Raw genomic sequence first — 18827 nt, 5'->3', positions numbered from 1 at the left:
GGCGGTCTGGTGGGACAGAGCCCTTTACCTGTGGAATCAGATTCCATCCTGGGCAGATGGTGTCAGAATTGAGTCGAATGCTCGGACATCATGCTGGCATCCAAGAATTGCTTGTTGGTGTGGGGAAGCCTCCACTCACACACATTGGAAATGGGTCCGGGAACCCTTTCACCTCCCTTACCAAGAATTCTTTGCAAAAATAGATTTAATGAGTTGTTTTGTTAGGATTAAATTCCTCACTTCCAAAGACGTGTTGTAATGGCAGGAAATGTCTTCCCATCCAACGAAAGAACAAACACATAGGTGTGATCCTGCTGCTACTTTTCGAATGCTTACTATATGCCAAACACGGAGATGAGAACTCTCTGGGCATGAGCTCTTTTGATGCTCTCGGTAGCTCCATGCGGTAGGCATTGCTATTTTCCTTATTTAGCTGATGAGAAAATTTGAGACTCAGAGGGGGTAAAACTTGAATCCCAAACTATCATGAGTCAGTAGATATCACCCAGGAAATGAGCAAGTAGTTATTACAGATGAAGAATCAGAAGACTGAGCAATACTCAGAGATAAAGAAGTGGATAGAGACATATGTAAAACTTTAGACAATTAAAAAAAAAAGAAGTGGATAGGTGCAATTCAGTACTCAGAAAAGGAGGAAAATGTTTACCTTGGGAAGTGGGATTGTGCTTTCATGTTCTACCTGCATTTAACACTTCCTGCATGCTGTCTGTGTATCTGGCTACACGTTAAATACTTCATGTGTATTAACCCACTTAATTCTCACAATAGCCCTATTGAGTTAATAATATTATCCCATTTTACAGATGGAGACACTGAGGCACAGGGAGAGGAAAAGCAACTTGACCCAGACTGCAAAGCATAGGGTGCTACAGAAACACAAGGAGGAATACTGGACCCTGTTTAGAGGGTTCTAAGAAGAGACTTGTGACCAAACTTCATAGGCGGGCTTAACAAACAGAGAGTGGCATGAAGAATCTGCAGGTAGTAATCACAGTTGATGCAACTTCTGACCAAGAAGGAGCCCAGCAGCAAAAGTTAACACGGTCCTCCTGTGTCGTCTCAGCACCAGCACTGCACCCTCTATCTGCCAGCCCAAGGCTGTGCCCACCACCCCGCCCAGGACAGCAATCCGTGAGGGAAAGATTAGCAGGGTGACGTCTACGCAGACTCAGGTTATCATTTCACAGCTCTTCCAAATCACTTTTCAGAGAGGTCCTCACAACCAGCTTGTGAATGAGGAAAGAAAGAACTGTCATTTCCATTGACAGATAAGGAACCATACAGCTCGGAGGTTAAGTGGCTGTCCCAGGTTCTCCCTGGAAGTTACGAGGTATCGTGGAGAAAGCCAGGAGCACACTGGACTTTGGGAATCCATATCCAGAGCTGCAGACAGGAGGAGGATGGAGGATGGAGCGAGGGCTGAAACTGTGGCCGGGAGCCCTTGTGAATCAAACTGCATTGTCTTGATGCAGACTCCAGTGCTTTTACTGCTTCTCCAGTCTCTACTGTGGTTATCATCACAAAACCCAGAGTCAAGAGGAATGGAATTCTGCAGGAACAAATTCCAATAACAAATGGAGAAAAATAGGGCTGCCTGGCTTCTTTCCTGTTATACTCACAACTGAACAATGTCTTACAGCTACTGGATTAACCAATGCATCCCACCCTGCTACACCCATGAAGAAGCCCACCTTGTCCTTCATACTCATGGGGGAGGGTCCTCCCAGCTGGCATCTATGTCTGATCTTAAGTGAAGTCACCAGGCTTGCCATCATTAGTTGTCAGGGGGACAGGGGGGAGAGGCTGTGGCTTTTCTCTGGCTGTTGTATCCAGGGCCTATTTTATTGGAATATGCACCTCTGAAATAAGATGGACAATAAACCTCATGCCTACTACAATTTCTGACCTCTACATATTCCTCCTTGCCTCCACCCCCACCCCCCCCCCAAAAAAAATCTAGGCCTTCCAAGCATTGATAACCTCAGGAACCTAAAGGCAACTCAACATTTTTTTTTAATTGTTATTGTTTGCATTCCACGTCCTTTTTCCTCTAAGGAGAAAGCCTTGCTTCTTCCTAGTGAAGACATACTTGCTCTGAAGTTGCTGAGCATTCAGGGAGACGTAAGGAAAAAGGTGGGGGTCTCTGAATCAAAACCAAACCAAATGCCTGCTTACCGGGTTATTCTAAATTTCCAAAAGAGAAGATCAATTTGACATTTTTCTACTTTGTGCATCATGAACTGGTGTCGTTTTCAAGGGAAACACAAAAGCTAGATAGAATTTGTGAACCACAGTCTCCAGGAAAGTCAACTGTGTCTGCCCCATCCAGGTCGGCCTTCTTACTAAGCAAGCATCTTGAGTTGGACGCCAGGGTGACTAAGGTAGAGGACCCTGCCAGCAGCGCCTATGAAGACGCCTGACAGGTACCTCTCATTCCCGGGAAGCTGCTGCAGCTGTGGGCAGCTGTTCCTGGCAAACTACACTGGCATCCAAATGAATATTAATGAGGTGCACAAAAGCAAACAAGGGAAAAGTGCTTATGAAAAAATTTAATAGTTTTAAAAACGTGCCCAGTCAAACACTTTGGAAATAAGATGCCGTTTTTATTGCTGATGCCTAATGGCAACTTTCCTCATAATACTGAAGAAATCCCACAATTCCCTAGATCTAGTTGGCAAGCAATGAAATGTTGGTTATCCCACCCGCCCAAATACTAATAACGGATACCTATTTCATGAAGCTTGCCATGTGTCCAGCCTCTTAAGTATTTCACATTCATTACTTAATTTTATTCTCACATCAACTCTTAGTAGAAGGGATTATCGTCTCCATTTACAAAGCAGGAAACTGACACTCAGAAAGGTTTAGTAATTTTCCCAAAGTCAGATAATTCAATCATTTTTCACCAGTGCCTGTTCTTTAAAATTCTACATAATATTGTATCCCATATACATATCAGATTCATATTTGAAAAAAATTAATATCGAGATATAATCCTATTTTATATTACTTTCCCTTCCCTACCTGCATTTTCTAGTTTCGTTGGTCTTTCCCATGAGGTAACCAGCTCTAGACTCCCAGCTAATTAGGGAATAATGGCGTGTTCGGTTCACAGAGCAGAACTGATCATTAAAAGATCTTTAAAATGCTTGCTAACAGAACACACTAACAGGTGTTTATTTAAGAATTATTGTTTAAATTAAAACACACACCCAACAATTTCATGAGATAGATCAATTCGAAGCCCAGAAAGCACAATGACTTTGGGGGGGGGGGGGGGGGGGAGAAGAACCAAATTTAATTTTAATAAATACATAAAACCCAAGGACAAAAAATGAGACTATTTCACATGTTCAATATCTGCATTTAGATGGTGGTAAAAACCTTTACATTTCTTAGGAAGTCTCTTCCTCTAGAATTAACATTGCATTCTAATACATAGATTTTAACATGGTCCCTTCACAAGCACAATTTTAAACACAAGGACCTGTTTGCCTGTTTGGCATCTAACTACCAAACTGCTTACAGTCCTGTAAGAATTCCTAGGTATCTACCCACGATTTACTTTCAACTTAATTCCATGGAATTCTGTTCCTGCTCGCCTTTGTGAAGCTTGTGCCAAAGAACATGTTTTCTATAAACAGCAGTAAAAAATGTATTCTTCTTATTCTATGCAAATAAATATGTCATCCATACTTTTGGCTCACTCCATTACTATTTGAACTCTTCCTCGCTCGCATACTTACATTAAATACTAAGTGAAATATGTATTTAATCATAAGGCCACTTAATCAGTAGACAGTACTTTTATTATTTGCTTACAGCATTAAAAAAATAAAACCAGTATCATTAAGATTGCTAACACCTCAAAGGAATTTCAAAGCTTTTAAATCTACTGTCAGTCAGACTCCAAAGAATTCTGTTCCAAGTTGTGATAAGGGCAAATCATCCAGATTGCCTTAAACTATTGGTGATCTCACAAAAGATATGGCTTAAATGCAATAAACAAAGCAAGATTCACTTCTTGGCAAGAAAACATGGCAAGATTTTCTTCTGATTTGGAGAAAGAAATGATGCCTAGTTTTTTGATCAGTAAGCTGTTTACTGATGTGGGTGTAGGAGAGATTCTTCTATCTATTTATTTTGGAAACATATAAGATAAAAAATAACCGTTCCATAAAATGGCTATCACACAGATTGTGCTGCTGGCTAGTACAAGATTCTTGTGGAGGCAGTACAATTTTGAACAGGCTATACGAAATTCTACAAGTATTAAGAAGTAAAATGTAATTCCAATCAAATAATACTCATTATACTTCAATTATAGGTAAATAGAAGCAAAGAGAAAAATGTGGAAGTCTTAAATGTAAGCTACTAAACCTTAATATAAATACTATTAATACTAGGGTTAGTATTAAATCAGGTGTAAGTTATGTGTTGATATGGCTCCTTGCATGTCTTAGGGAGTTCAGAGATCAAGTCTGGTTCCCAGATCCCTCCTTGACTACCTGTTTCTTTTTACTTTGTCCAAGTCAGTGTAGGAAGAGGTCTATGCAAACGCTAAGATTAAACTTTCCACACTTGTCCTTTCCTTGGGATGTGTCCATTATCCCTTTCCTCCCCCATTTGGCCTGGGATCTTTTCATAGCCACACCAGCTCTGGGGCTCATGTAGCTTTCCATTAGTTCTTCATCCTGAGTCCTAGCTAACTCCACTGCATAGTGGAATGGTGGGGTACAGCTTACAATTTCTGAACCACACAATAGATAATGTAATGCACTTCTTCCTTTCTTTGTGATCATCATCTTATTGATCAATAGCTTCCTTTCTGCCTTACCTCAGTGTTAGAGCTTATTAAGCTCATTAAGAAATTCAATGCTGGAGTCCATCTATATGCTACTTTCAAAAGAAATAAGGGCACATAAAGATGGAAGTAAAAGGTTAGAAAAAGGTACCCAATGAAAACACTAGCCATAAAAGAAATCTGGAGTGTCTATCTATACCACTATAAACATAGAAGCTTTAAGTTAGTAAGGATTCATAGAAGTAAAGAAAAACATTTCATAAAAATAAAGATTCAATTTATACAGAAGATATTTTAAAAATCTACATTTATATAAGCATAACAACATAATGACAAAACGTATAAAGCAAAATCTGACAGAACTCCGGAGAAATAGACAAATCCATACTCCTAGTGGGTGTTTTTAACCCATTTATCTCAATAACTGATTGAACAATCAGATAAATATCAATCCTATATAATAAAAGGGTAATATGCAAATTGACTGAATGGGGAAATGACCGGTCACTATGATGTGCACTGACAACCAGGGAGCAGACACTCAACGCAGGAGCTGCCCCCTGGTGGTCAGTGCACGCCCCCAGGGGGAGTGCTGCTCAGCCACAAGCCGGGCTGATGGCTGACGAGCACAGCAGTGGTGGCAGGAGCCGTCAGTCAGACATCCCCCGAGGGCTCCTGGACTGCTAAAGGGCCCAGGCCGGGCTGAGGGGACCCCTCCCCTCACCCCGAGTGCACGAATGTTGTGCACTGGGCCTCTAGTCCTATATAATAAAAGCCTAATATGCTAAGTGCCCGGCCGTCCAGTGACCGGTCGCTTGTACAACCAATCAAAGCGTAATATGCGAGTGATATGCTAAAGCCACTCAACCACTTGCTATGATGTGCACTGACCACCATGGGGCAGACGCTCCGACCAGTAGGTTAGCTTGCTGCTGGGGTCCAGCTGATGGAGACTGAGCGAGATGGGCCGACACGCTGTGGAGCCCTCCCATGGTCCCTTCCCAGCCCAATCATGCACCGGTGGGGTCCCTCGGCCTGGCCTGCACCCTCTCGCAATCTGGGACCCCTTGGGGATGTCGGAGAGCCAGTTTCAGCCCGATCCTACAGGCCACTCCCCTCAGGACAGCACCAGGTGCAGGCTCACGGCTGGCAAGCACTGCTGTGGCAGCACGAGCCTCTCCCAATCAGGACTGATTGGGTGCAAGCCCATGGCAGGCGCAGTGGGGCCAGGATGAGCAGGAGTGGTAGGTAGGAGCTGCAAGCGGCATTGGACTGGTTTACACCCAATCCCTGCAGGCCACCTAGAGGAGCCCCACCCATGCACGAATTCATGCACCAGGCCTCTAGTAGATATATAAAAGATTGAAAAACATAATTAACAAACTCAACATAATTTAAAAATATACAATACTGCAGCCAATAACTGAATACATTCTTTTCAACTGCATATGTACTATATAATAAAAGCAAGTATCAACAAACTTCAAGAGACAGAAATTGTGCAGAATATATTTTGACCTCAGTGGATTTAACAAGTCATCAACAAAAAGATAACTAGAAAGTCATTAAATACTTAGAAATTCAGTAATAACCTTTGACATAACACCTGCTTCAAAGTATTTTGCCAGAAAATGAAATCTACTAATATTAAAATTTGAGGGCTGCAATTAAAGCTGTGTTTAGAGGTAAATTTATAGCTTTAAACTTTTTTTTTCTTTAAAGAAAGGCTGCTGGTAATACATGGGAAATCTTCCTTAATTTTGTTGTCAACCTAAGCTGCTCTAAAAAGGTCTTACAAAAAAAAAGACTAAAAATCTAAAATTCCATCTCTAAGTCAGAAAATGAAGAGAATATTAAAGTACTAGTATGTAGCAGAATTGAAACCAGAGAAAAGTAGATTTATGAAACAGAAACTAACTTCCAGAAAAATCAACAAATCCTGAAGCATGTTTCTTTGAGAAAGTTAATGAATAAACTCCTACCAAGACTAACTGAGAAAAAAAAGGGAAATTACCATTATCATGAACTACAAGGGGAGAAAACAAGAGATACCATGCCCATTAAAAAGAGAATACAATAAACAATGTGCTGATAAACTTAACATTTTTAATGCAAAGTCAAATTTCTTGAATAAATACATACCAAGAATGACAAAAGAAAAACAGAATATCTGAATAATTCCATACCAATGTAAGAATCTGAAACCATAATTTAAAAGCTTCTTACAGAAAAGACTTAGAGGCCAAAATGGTTTGGCAAGTGAATTGTAGCAAATTTACTTAGCAAATTCTTCCAGAGAACTTAACCCCAAAATTATCATGATATATAACAACCAGACAAAGATATTAGAAGAAAGCAAATTTACAAATCTATTCTAGGAACACTAAATAATATGCCAATAAACTGAATCTAACAATAAAAAGGGATAATACTTCACAACTGAACTTGACTAGGTAAGTCGGAAATCTACAGGGCAGGCTGGAAAGGGTATGCAGGCTGGAACCCTTGGGCAGGAGCTGACACTATTATTCACAAGTTTCATTTCTTTTTCTTCAGAGAGCTTTAACTCTTAAGGACTTTCAACTGACTAAGTCAGGCCAGCCCAGATAATCAACTGATTATGGACTTTAATAACATTTACAAAATACCCACACAGCAACACCTAGATTACTTTTTTTAAAATATATTTTTATTGATTTCAGAGAGGAAGGGAGAGGGAGAGAGAGATAGAAACATCAATGATGAGAGAATCATTGATCAGCTGCCTCCTGCACACCCCCTACTAGGGATCGAGCCTGCAACCTGGGCATGTGCCCCTGACCGGAATCAAACCCTGGACCCTTCAGTCCACAGGCTCACGCTCTATCCACTGAGCCAAACCAGCTAGGACTAGATTACGTTCTCACTGAGTAACTGGGGAATGTAGCCTAGCCAAGTTGATACTTAAAACTGACCATCAAAAGGAGGAAACACTTCCCATCTCTGTTTAGAAGGCCAGCATAACTCTGATACCACGAGCTGAGTAAATGTTTCAAGGAAAGCAAATTATGTACCAATATCTTTCATGAAGAACAGATACAAAAATTCTTTATAAAATATTATACTGAACACAGTGGTACACAATAAAATATGCTACTTCATGACCAAATAGGAGTTCATTCCAAGAATATAAGGTTAACCTAACCTGCTAATGAGAATCAGTATATTTCACCACATTGAAAGAGTAACGGGGAATAATCATATGATTATCTAAAGAGATGTAGAAAAAATATTTGTGCAAATTCAACACCGATTTAAAAAAGTAAAAACTCTCAGCAAATTAGGAATTAAAGGAAACGTTTTCAATCTGATAACAAATATGTACCCTGCGAATTGCTGTTAACATCACTTTTAATGCAAAAATATTGAAAAGATCTGACCCTATGAGGATAAGAAAGTCTCATCTTGCCCGGCTGGCATGGCTCAGTGGTTGAGTGTCGACCTGTGAGCCAGGAGGTCACAGTTCAGTTCCTGGTCAGGGCACATGCCTGGGTTGCAGGCTCGATCCCCACTGTGGGGCGTGCAGGAGGCAGCCGATCAATGATTCTCTCTCATCATTGATGTTTCTATCTCTCTCTCTCTCCCTTCCTCTCTGAAATCAATAACAACATATTTTAAAAAAAGAAAAAAGAAAGTCTCATTTCATGACTTCTATTCAACATTGTCCTGGTAGCTTTAGCCACAGCAGTAAGTTAAGGAATGAACATAAAATTCATAAATATTAGAACTGAAAAAGTAAAACTGTCATCACAAGGAGGAAACATTCCCCACCTCTCTAATCTTGCCATTTGTGGCAACATGGATGGACCTAGAGGGTATTATGCTAAGTGATATAATTCACTTATATGTGGAATCTAAAACCCGAAATAAATGAACAAACAGAACAAAAACAAACTCATAGATACAGAGAACTAATGGATGATTGCCACATGGGAGAGAGGTTGGGTAGCCCCATACTAGTAGAAGCTGCACTCACGTGGCTTTCTGGAGGCAGAAAGTCTTACAGGATGAGGTACCCCACATGGGAATGTACTTCATGGAAAAAGGGAGGTTTGGGGCCTCACAATGAAAACTGAATTTCAAGTCAAACTCTGGCTTATACAGAAAATTATTGATCAGTAAGGGATGCCGCTAAGGACAGAGAGCCTGGGAACAAAAAGGCAAGTGAGCCTGAGGAAAGGGGGCTGCTGCTCCATACTTTCCAGGGAGCCCATCTGGTAGGCTGGGTGGGCCGCTGCGAAGACCACTCTGCGTCCTCTCTTTGCCCCTGGATCCTATGTGGCTCACAGAGCACAGACTTTTCTTTCTTCTGCCCAAGAAGGGACTCTAGAGACTGGGCAGAGGAACACCGGGTTTTCTGACTGGCCAGCTTCAGCCCTGGGAGGTTCAGAGCAGCCTACCATTTGAAACCTTAGTTTCTGGGACTCCTTGCCTATGACTGTTTAGTAAGAAAGGAGACTCCTGGCTGGGGAAGACTCACAGAATGGCTCAGGTTGTAATCGCCAGGGGTTGGCAGCGGGGGTCACTGAAGGAAGAGAGATTAGCTGTCTTAGGCTGTTAAACGTTTGTCCTCTCTGCAGAGGGCCTCAGCCAACAAGTTTCTGTGGGGTCAGCCTCTTGCCGCCATGCTCCGATCGGCAAATTTTGGTGTTGGAATATCCCAGGTCTTCATCCAACTTTTGCACAGACTGATTTCTTTTTTATTTTTTTATTTTTTTATTTTTATTTTTTTTTTTTTTTAATATTTTTTTATTTTTCGCTTAAAGTATTACAAAGGGTATTACATAAGTGTCCTTTTTTTTCCCCCCCGCCCTTGACACACCCCTACCCTCCCTTACCCCCCAGTGTCTTATGTCCATTAGTTATGCTTATATGCATGCATACAAGTCCTTCGGTTGATCTCTTACCCCCCACCCTCCCGCAACACTCCCCAGCCTTCGCACTGTAATTTGACAGTCTGTTCGATGCTTCTCTGCCTCTGTATCTATCTTTTTGTTCATTAGGTTATAATGTTCTTTATTATCCATAAATGAGTGAGATCATGTGGTGTTTTTCTTTCACTTCCTGGCTTATTTCACTTAGCATAATGCTCTCCAGTTCCATCCATGCTGCTGCAAATGGTAAGAATTCCTTCTTTTTATAGCAGCGTAGTATTCCATTGTGTAGATGTACCACAGTTTTCTAATCCATTCATCTGCTGATGGACATTTAGGCTGTTTCCAAATCTTAGCTATGGTAAATTGTGCTGTTATGAACATAGGGGTGCATATATCCTTTCTGATTGGTGTTTCTGTTTTCTGGGGATATATTCCTAGAAGTGGTATTACTGGGTCAAATGGCAGCAGACAAATTTCTTTAGTGCTCATCTGGGGACTGGCTTCTCTGATTCCACCTTTGCTGGGATAAGCATCTGTGGGGTCAGCCTCTTACCGCCATGCTCCAATCTCTGAATTCTGGGGCCGGAACAACCCAGTCTTCTTCCAACTCTTGCACAGACTGATGTCTCTTAAGTGCTCATCTGGGGACTGGTTTCTCTGAGTCCACCTTTGCTGGGGTGACCAAAGGGGCATCTCCACAGGCCCGGTAGTCACCGAGCAGGCAAAATTTCCCCACACCTCTGGTAGAAGGCATGACAGTGACCAGGTGTAGGAGGAAAGTTGGGAGCCACTACTGCTGGAAAGAAACTCAGAACTCATCAGTCACTGTGCTGAGCACAGTCCTGCTAGGTCGTGCCCCGCTCATCTCTCTCCCAGGTTCTTGCTGAAGCCTTTGAATCTGGCATCCGAAACACAGTCTGGGCCATGAGTTCCCTAGAGAGAGGGTGGGTGTTGGCTGCAAAAACAAGACTGGGGGCCTAGGGCAGCAGAAGGAGACCAGAAAATGTTCCCCGTTCCCAGAGAAAACAGGACCCGAAAATAATTTCATTCAGGATCACCTCCATCTCTCCCACAACGGAGAAAAGATTTCTTACAGCCTGTCACTTCTGAGGGTTTAATGAAATGCCTTCCAAGTATTGAACAACCTAATATAAATCGTTTCAGGACCTCTGAGCATTGGCAATGTTGAAACCATTCAGATACCTTTCCCACAACACTGAACGCTAACCCTCTGGGACTTTTAAACCTAGATTAGAGAAGGCCAAATACTGAGGCAGAGTGACCAGGTTCAGGAGATCCGGGGTCCCAAGTCCAGGCTAACATCAACCCAACCTTCTGGGACACCATTTCCTCAGCCTCCCAGTCTCAGAACCACTTCATGCTTTCCCCCAGGACTCAGCAGCTCAGTCTGGGATGGGCCTGAGGGGGCCCATGCCTAGGTCTACATGACAGCACAGTGAAGATGACTGGGTTTGAAAGAGAGGTTCATGAGGGGCGCTCAACAAGTCTTCCTCAAACTTCTCCATAGATCAATTGCCCACAAAATGCACTTGACTTTTGCTAAGAGGCCAACCAGCAAAGGGTCTAAATGGAAGTATCTCGTAGCCCAATGGGAAGGCTACGTCGATAAAGATGAGAACCTTTCTGAACACTTGCCCAGGAAGGACACGTCACTTGTCCTCAGCAGTGAGCAGCAGCACTGTGGGTCTCTGAGGGGGCCCCAGGCCTCTGCTATTACATATAACTCAGGTAATTCTCAGGTGTGATGGGCAAGCCGAAAGCATCAGGGGGCAGCCAGGTGAGGCTGTGTGTACACCACTTTTCCTGTACAGATGCTGAGCTTCAGCCTACCTGCTGTGCTACACTCCCAGGAGAGAGTGAACAAGTTAGAGTCGATGTAGAGCATCCTGTCAGGCATCTCTCTCTCAGGCAAAGCTGATATAATGTTGCTGAGCCTGGAACCTAGGAGATGGTGAGGGGATGCTATATGCTTGATTGGCCAGTTTGGTAAAACACTGTAATCCTCTCTCCCCTTCCTCCATCACCAAGAGATGGGGGAAAAGGCAGAGATTGGAAATGCACACCAAGCAACACCCCCGTATCACTGCCTCTTATTCTTCTGCTGGTACTTCCCAGAGAGACTGCATCCAGAGTGACCAGGTGTTCCATGATATTGCTGGTGAAGAAAATTTCTCTCTACTGTTAGGCACATCTCCTTTCCCTTCTCATGGGGGCTCAAACTATGGTTGGGGGGCAGGCAATAAAATGTAAATGTTTACAAACGAAAACATCAGTGAAAGACCCTTTGTCCTTGGAGTGGTACTTTGGAGTGTGAGATTTTTCAATCCAATGAATGCTGCAAATCAAAACCAGATCGTGGTATCACCTCACCTATTAGAATGTTAGCTATCACCTCACACCTAAAAACAAAATCAAGAAATAACAAGGGTTGGCAAGGATGTGAAGAAAAGGGAGCCTTTGTGCACTGTTGGTGGAAAGAGTATGGAGGTTCCTCAAAAAATTAATAACAGAACTACCATATGATACAGCAATTCCATTTCTGGGGATGTATTTGAAGAAAACAAAACCTTAACTCGAAGTGCCTGTTCAATGTGGCATCATTAATGATAGCCAAGATATGGAAACAAATTATTTGCCCACCATGGGTGAATGGATAAAGAAAATGTGCTATAGATAAACACAATGGAGTATTATTCAGTCATAAAAAAGAAGGAAATTTTGCTATTTGTGACAACATGGAGAGACCTAAAGGGCATTGTGCTAAGACAGAGAAAGACAAATACTTTGTGATTTTACTTAAAACTAAACACAAATAAACCAAGCTCATAGATACAGAGAACAGAGTGATGGTTGCCAAAGGCAGGGGGTAAGGGTTGAGAGAAGTGAATGAAAGGGGTCAAAACCTATAAATTTCCAGTTATAAGATAAATTCGTTCCAGGGATACAATGTATAATATGGTGACTATCCTATATAATAAAAGCCTGATATGCCGTGTCCAGTAGTCTGTTCAACCAATCAAAGCATAATATGCTAATGATATGCTAAGGCCAATCAACCGCTCGCTATGATGTGCACTGACCACCAGGGGGCAGACAGTTGACCAGTCGCTATGACATGCACTGACCACCAGGGGGCAGACGCTCCAACCGGTAGGTTAGCTTGCTGCTGGGGTCCTGCTGATTGGGACTGAGAGAGACAGGCCAGGCATGGAGCCCTCCTGCGGTCCCTCCCTGGCTGGCCAACCTCCCACATCCCTCCCCTGCCCCAATTGTGGACCGGTGGGGTCCCTAGGCCTGGCCTGTGCCCTCTCACAATCTGGGGCCCCTCGGGGGATGTCAGAGAGCTGGTTTCGGCCCGATCCCGCAGGCCAGGCCAAGGGACTCCACTGTGCATGAATTCGTGCACTGGGCCTCTAGTAGTTAATAATACTGTATTGCATATTTGAAAGTTGCTAAGAGAGTAGAGCTTAAAAGTTTTCATCACAAGAAAAATAAATTTTCTTGTAGCCATGTAAACTGGTGGACGTTAACTAGATTTACTGTGGTGATCATTTTGCAATCTGTACAACTATTAAACCACTATGTTGCACACCTAAAACTAATATAATGTTATATGTCAATTATACCTCACTCAAAAAAAATTTAACAAAAAGCCAAGCCCAGACTAGAATATATTCACAAAGTACTAGTATACAACTATTATTAAAACATATAAAACTATTATTAAAAATATATACATATAAACTATATATCAACAATATAAATAAGTTTTTTAAGTTTAAAAAAATAAGCAAGAGATCTGAAACAGTAATTCACAAAGGAAGATACCTGCATGGCCAATTAACACACGTTAAAAAGAGCTCAGTATCAGTGATCATCGGGGAAATGCAAATTAAAACCACAAGAGACAGTCATGCCTACTAGGAAGGCTAAAATCAATAATAATGTTTCAGAGATGTGGAGCAGCTAGAACTCTCCTATATTGCTGGTAGGTGTGCAGAATGGCGCAACTACCTTGAAAAAATTTATGGTAACTTTTTAAAGTTAACATACACCTATCTTATGACCCAGCGATTCCACTTCTAAGTATTTGACCAACAAGGATGAAAACACATGTCCACATAAACTTGTTCAATAAGGTTCAATGCCAATGTCCATCAACTGGAGAACAGATAGATAAATTGTGGGATAGCTCCATACAATGGAATATCACACAGAAAAAAAAGAAAAACCACTGAGACAGGCAACAATATGGATGGATCTCAAAACACATGTTGAGCAAAAGAAGGCAGCCACAGGCAAACTTACAGCATCAATTCCTTTTACACTCGAGGAGCACAGGAACAGGAAAGCTCATCTGTGTGGACGAAGTCGGGGAGAAGAGAGGGAATGGACTGCAGGAGCAAGAGAGACTTTCCGAGTGAAGCACTCTACATAGTGTCTAGTGTGGCAGTCACACAATGATCAAAACTCACCCAACTAATAAAGTGTTTTATTATATATAAACTATACCTCAACAATAATAATCAATAGGTGAGAAAAATAAAGACACCGTTCCCATTTGGTCATGCTCAGGCAGGTGTTGGCCATGTGTATAATACAGGCACAATGTCATGTGGTGATTTTCTTGGGTACGCTGAGGGGAGGGGAACTTGGGGGAGCACATGGGAGGGCTATGGTAACCGGCCTGTGTGTCTCCAAAAAAAAACCACACCTGAGTCACACCTGCTATGAAGCTAGTGCTGCACTATCTGCTTGGAGACCCAACGCAGATGATAATCAGAGAACACAAAATCAGCAAACCCAGAGAAAGGCTGCAAGAAACAAGTAAGTCGTGAACCTCACAAGCAGAAGGCAAAGGCTGTAAGAAACAAGTAAGTCGTGAACCTCACAAGCAGAAGGCAACCACGAGGCAGCAGAGATGATAGTCAATCACATCCCACACCAGATTTAGGAAATACGGCCATACACAAAAGAGCACGTGCAAGGTTGTTCTAAAACTGAGGCCAAGTTCTCCAGGCCACCACCTTGTTCATCTAATCAAGAAAACTCAGTAAGCAGAACTGAACGAATATAATCAAGAATAGCACATTGGAGATGCTAAAGGTCCTCAAAGAAGTAAATGCAGTTGTTCGTATGGAAAATAACACAATAATTAATAACATAAGAATAAACTGCGTTCAGCCATTTTCCTGTCCCTAGCAACAACTGTTCATTTTGTCATTCCTAAAGGCATAAGATGGCAAGGTGAGAATGCCCCAAGAGTGGCCACTGCTGTTTTGCAATGGACATCATCCAATAATGCCATAATGTACACTTCTATGCTTTGCACAATACCATCGGGCCTGATAAAAATGCGATCCTGATTATTTTTTTCTTTGGGGTCTTAATTAGCTTCTCGTTAAACTACAAACATTATCATTGGAGCACACATGCTGGGACAGACAAATTGGAACACCGGTTGCCAGCCTGGGAGGGTCCCCCGTGATTAACTGTCACGGTGCTGATGCGGATGGTCTGCTCAGTGAGTGTGCTAACGATCACACTGGAAAAACCCAACTGGCTTGTCTTTCGTCAAAAAAATAACAAGGTAAAAGAACTGTATGCATGGGCTTGTGTGAATCCTATCACCATGATCTCAGACACCTGAGGGTCAAGTGCTTGGAAGTATTTCCGGTAACCCACATCATCCATTCTCCTTTCTACTAACGAGGAAACCCACTCTTAACGTGGCAGTTTGCATAAATCATTATCCCCGGGACTGGCATTTTCACGAAATATTCCATCCTTGCAAATGCTCTGACTAAAACGCTTTTGTTGATTTTAAAAGCGTGAAAACACAGTGATGCGGTTAAAATGGATGAGTTTACTTTTAAAGAGTCAGTAAAACAGAGATCTTTCGAATGAGGGCAAGGCAGCCTCACTAACAATCTCTTTTGTCCGAGGGGGACTGGAGGGAGGGAGTGGGGGAAGGGGTCAGCACACCATAGAAATCTCAGAATGACAAAGTCATTGTTCAGGGAAAGAGGCTGGAATGCTTTCTACACACTTTCTCTGACATCTCCACACAATGAAATGCAAGGGTCAGTGGTACTGAGACAAGTAAAGGCAGTTCCACTCTTTTGCTTCTATAAAAGCAAGTGACCCAACCTATTATACCCAAGTCTTAGGCTTGCTTTGTTCTCAATATCCAGATGCAGCAGCTTTTTCTTTGGCGCTCCCCCTCTGGAAAGAAATCACTGAGGACACCTCCTTCCCATTTTCTTTTTCTTGGGCATTTTCACTTCATAAAGCTGCAGTCAATGTGTTTTGTGTGAGGTGAGGAGGGAATGACATGTTCCATGGTGGTCCCCATCACTGCCTGCATTGGTGGCTCAAGTAGCCTCAGGATTAGCCCTTTGTGTTCCATGAAAGAATATGAAAAGTCAGTTATTTAAGCTCAGTCAAGCTGTTGATTTTTTTTTTTGGGGGGGGGGGTGGGGGAGACGGGGGTGGAGCTGAGAGGGAGGAAGATGAGGTTGTGTGGGGAAGAAAGGTTTTGCAATTCAGTTTTCCTCAATAAATTACAGCATTTTGCTGAGGGCAGCTGTGTGCGAGTTCACATGCTCAGAGCACTCCCAAGGATTTTGAATGTTTTTTAAAGGCCTAAATACAGCTTGTACAGTTAACCTTCATTTTCATTTGTTTCGTTAGTAGGAAGACGTCTTGGAAGTGATGTTTTAATGGCAAAAATTCTAGATAATTAAGACTCTTTTTTTCAAATGTTATCTAGAACCTTGAAACTTTCAGAAATGAGAAATATTTAGTCTTCAATGCTCTGTTTTGAAAACAACCGATTTTCGGTTGGGTGAGTCTACATGGGAACATGTCCTTTAAAATCTTGAGATAGTAAATCTAGAATCTCTGTGATATAAACTCATGCTGTGGTATTTATGGATCATAAAGCTATGATATTAGGAACATCATTTGTTTCACTAGCTTATTCCTTAATTTCTCCTAAAGACAAAACATCATAGAATGAATCAAAGAGTCAAAGACTGTCAGGTGTCCAACAAGCCAGGGGGCCCTGGCATCCCCCACCTGCACCCCCCCTCCCCCGACAGAGTCAAAAGCCCAGAGAAGCCACAGTGAATCCCAGCAAGGAACAAGGTGGCCTGCTGCCCAACCCTGAACGCAGATGCATTGCCCCCTGGAACCAGTAAGGAAAGAGGAGGAAATCATCTCCCACAAAGACGTTGTCAGGTGCCCACAAATAGGAGAGAGAAATCTAAATACACCAACGTCCATTTCAGAAGCAGCTATGGACGCAGCTCAGGAGCAACCACCATGTGGGTGCAACACAAACCAGATTATCGGCCTTGCTGATTTTCAGTTAAGTCCACCAACTGGGAATAGTAACATCTTCATAGAAGACAGACATGCACACACACTCTAGTCTTCCCTTAAAATTACATGGTGAGCAGTCACCTGTTCAAAGACATTGGTTGGGGCTCAACTGTCTAAAGGTTCAACTATAAATTCCTTAGACAAGTTTTCAATACCCTGTAAAAGATAGGCCCTGATTCACCTAGAACAGTGATGGCGAACCTATGACACGCGTGTCAGAGGTGACACGCAAACTCATTTTTTGGGTTGATTTTTCTTTGTTAAATGGCATTTAAATATATAAAATAAATATCAAAAATATAAATCTTTGTATGACTATGGTTGCAAATATCAAAAAAATTCTATATGTGACACGGCACCAGAGTTAAGTTAGGGTTTTTCAAAATGCTGACACGCCGAGCTCAAAAGGTTCGCCATCACTGACCTAGAGCCTACATAAATCGCACGTTCCAGCCATTTGGTTTATAGTTTTAAATGTGCATCAAGCTACTTGACTTGAAAGGGTTATATCAACAATGTAATTTGCTGCTCGAGGGTATGTATTTTTGTCTACACACATACTAGTATACATATAATAGTGCACTGACAATCTCTGCTGTGTAAAATCAAATACATCAGATCTCCTAGTCTCACTTCACAGAAAAGAAGGGTACTGCCTACCAAATAAAGTCTTGGAATTGGGAATTTAGATCCTTTATTGATAGTTTTTCAGAGTACTCAAATTTTAAATTGTGACTTGGCCATTCCATTTAATAAAACCATAAGGGGTACTTTTCCCCCATAAAAAAAGGAGAGATTTATTGTATGCAATTTATACATCACTTATAGTATAGAACAAATGCATTTCCAATTACCAGTATTAGTATAATGTAGAATCGTCCACTGTTCCTAAAGTTTTAATGTTAAGTTATGCTATTTTTTTTTTCTAAACAGATTTATTTGTACACACACCGACGAAGGAAAGAAGTCTTCTGACAAATGGAGATGATTAAGATTCTTAAGTAGCTGACTTTGGGAGCTACTACAGTGGGAGGACTTGCTTTGCTGCATTCAGATGTTGGGTCTATTTGCCTAACACTTCAGCAGGCTTTCTCAACGGGTCTCCCTCCTCCGGGACCTGATTTTCTAATTCCTTCTGATATACAAGCTGGCACTGCAGGTAGTTTGTGTTACTCTTCTGTCCATCCGGGTACTTTCCCATGAAGCATAAGACATTAGTGTCATTGTTGGCAGAAGTTATGGTCTACCGTTTTTAACAAAACCTCAAGAAATGTGCAGTTGCTTTCATCACATCTAATTCTCCTTCCCTGTTCACACAGTATTACTACAGAGCCATATATGTCCAACCTCAAACACATGTGCATCAGATTATGTGCAAATATAGTTCTCTACTTCCTGAGCATTCTGATGCTCATACACCCAAAAGTGTCACAATTTCTCCAGTAATAGGTTTTATCACAAATCCAAGGAAGAAAGTTCTTGAGAATAGTAGTTCTTGGATTAAATTTTACCAATCAGCAAACATTTCCAAAAGCATTTTTTGCAGAAGTGAAAGTAGGTTTGCATACAATGAATTCTGCAGCCAGAAAAAATAAAAGGCTAGAACCACAATTTCAAAAAGATTTATATATCAGATACCATGGAGTCATACTATATGAGCATTTGTACAGCTTTTGCTG

General features: G+C 41.8%; 1 protein-coding gene across 1 annotated transcript in view; it reads right to left on the bottom strand.

Annotated features, from left to right (window-relative positions):
• Positions 1 to 18827, bottom strand: part of ABCC4 (ATP binding cassette subfamily C member 4) — a 235906-nt gene that overhangs the window by 52709 nt on the left and 164370 nt on the right. The gene's annotated exons all lie outside the window — the stretch shown is intronic.

This window comes from Myotis lucifugus, unplaced genomic scaffold (assembly GCF_000147115.1).
Source record: "Myotis lucifugus unplaced genomic scaffold, Myoluc2.0 scaffold_64, whole genome shotgun sequence".
NCBI classification, from domain to species: domain Eukaryota; kingdom Metazoa; phylum Chordata; class Mammalia; order Chiroptera; family Vespertilionidae; genus Myotis; species Myotis lucifugus.
This window is presented reverse-complemented; position numbering and strand designations above follow the sequence as displayed.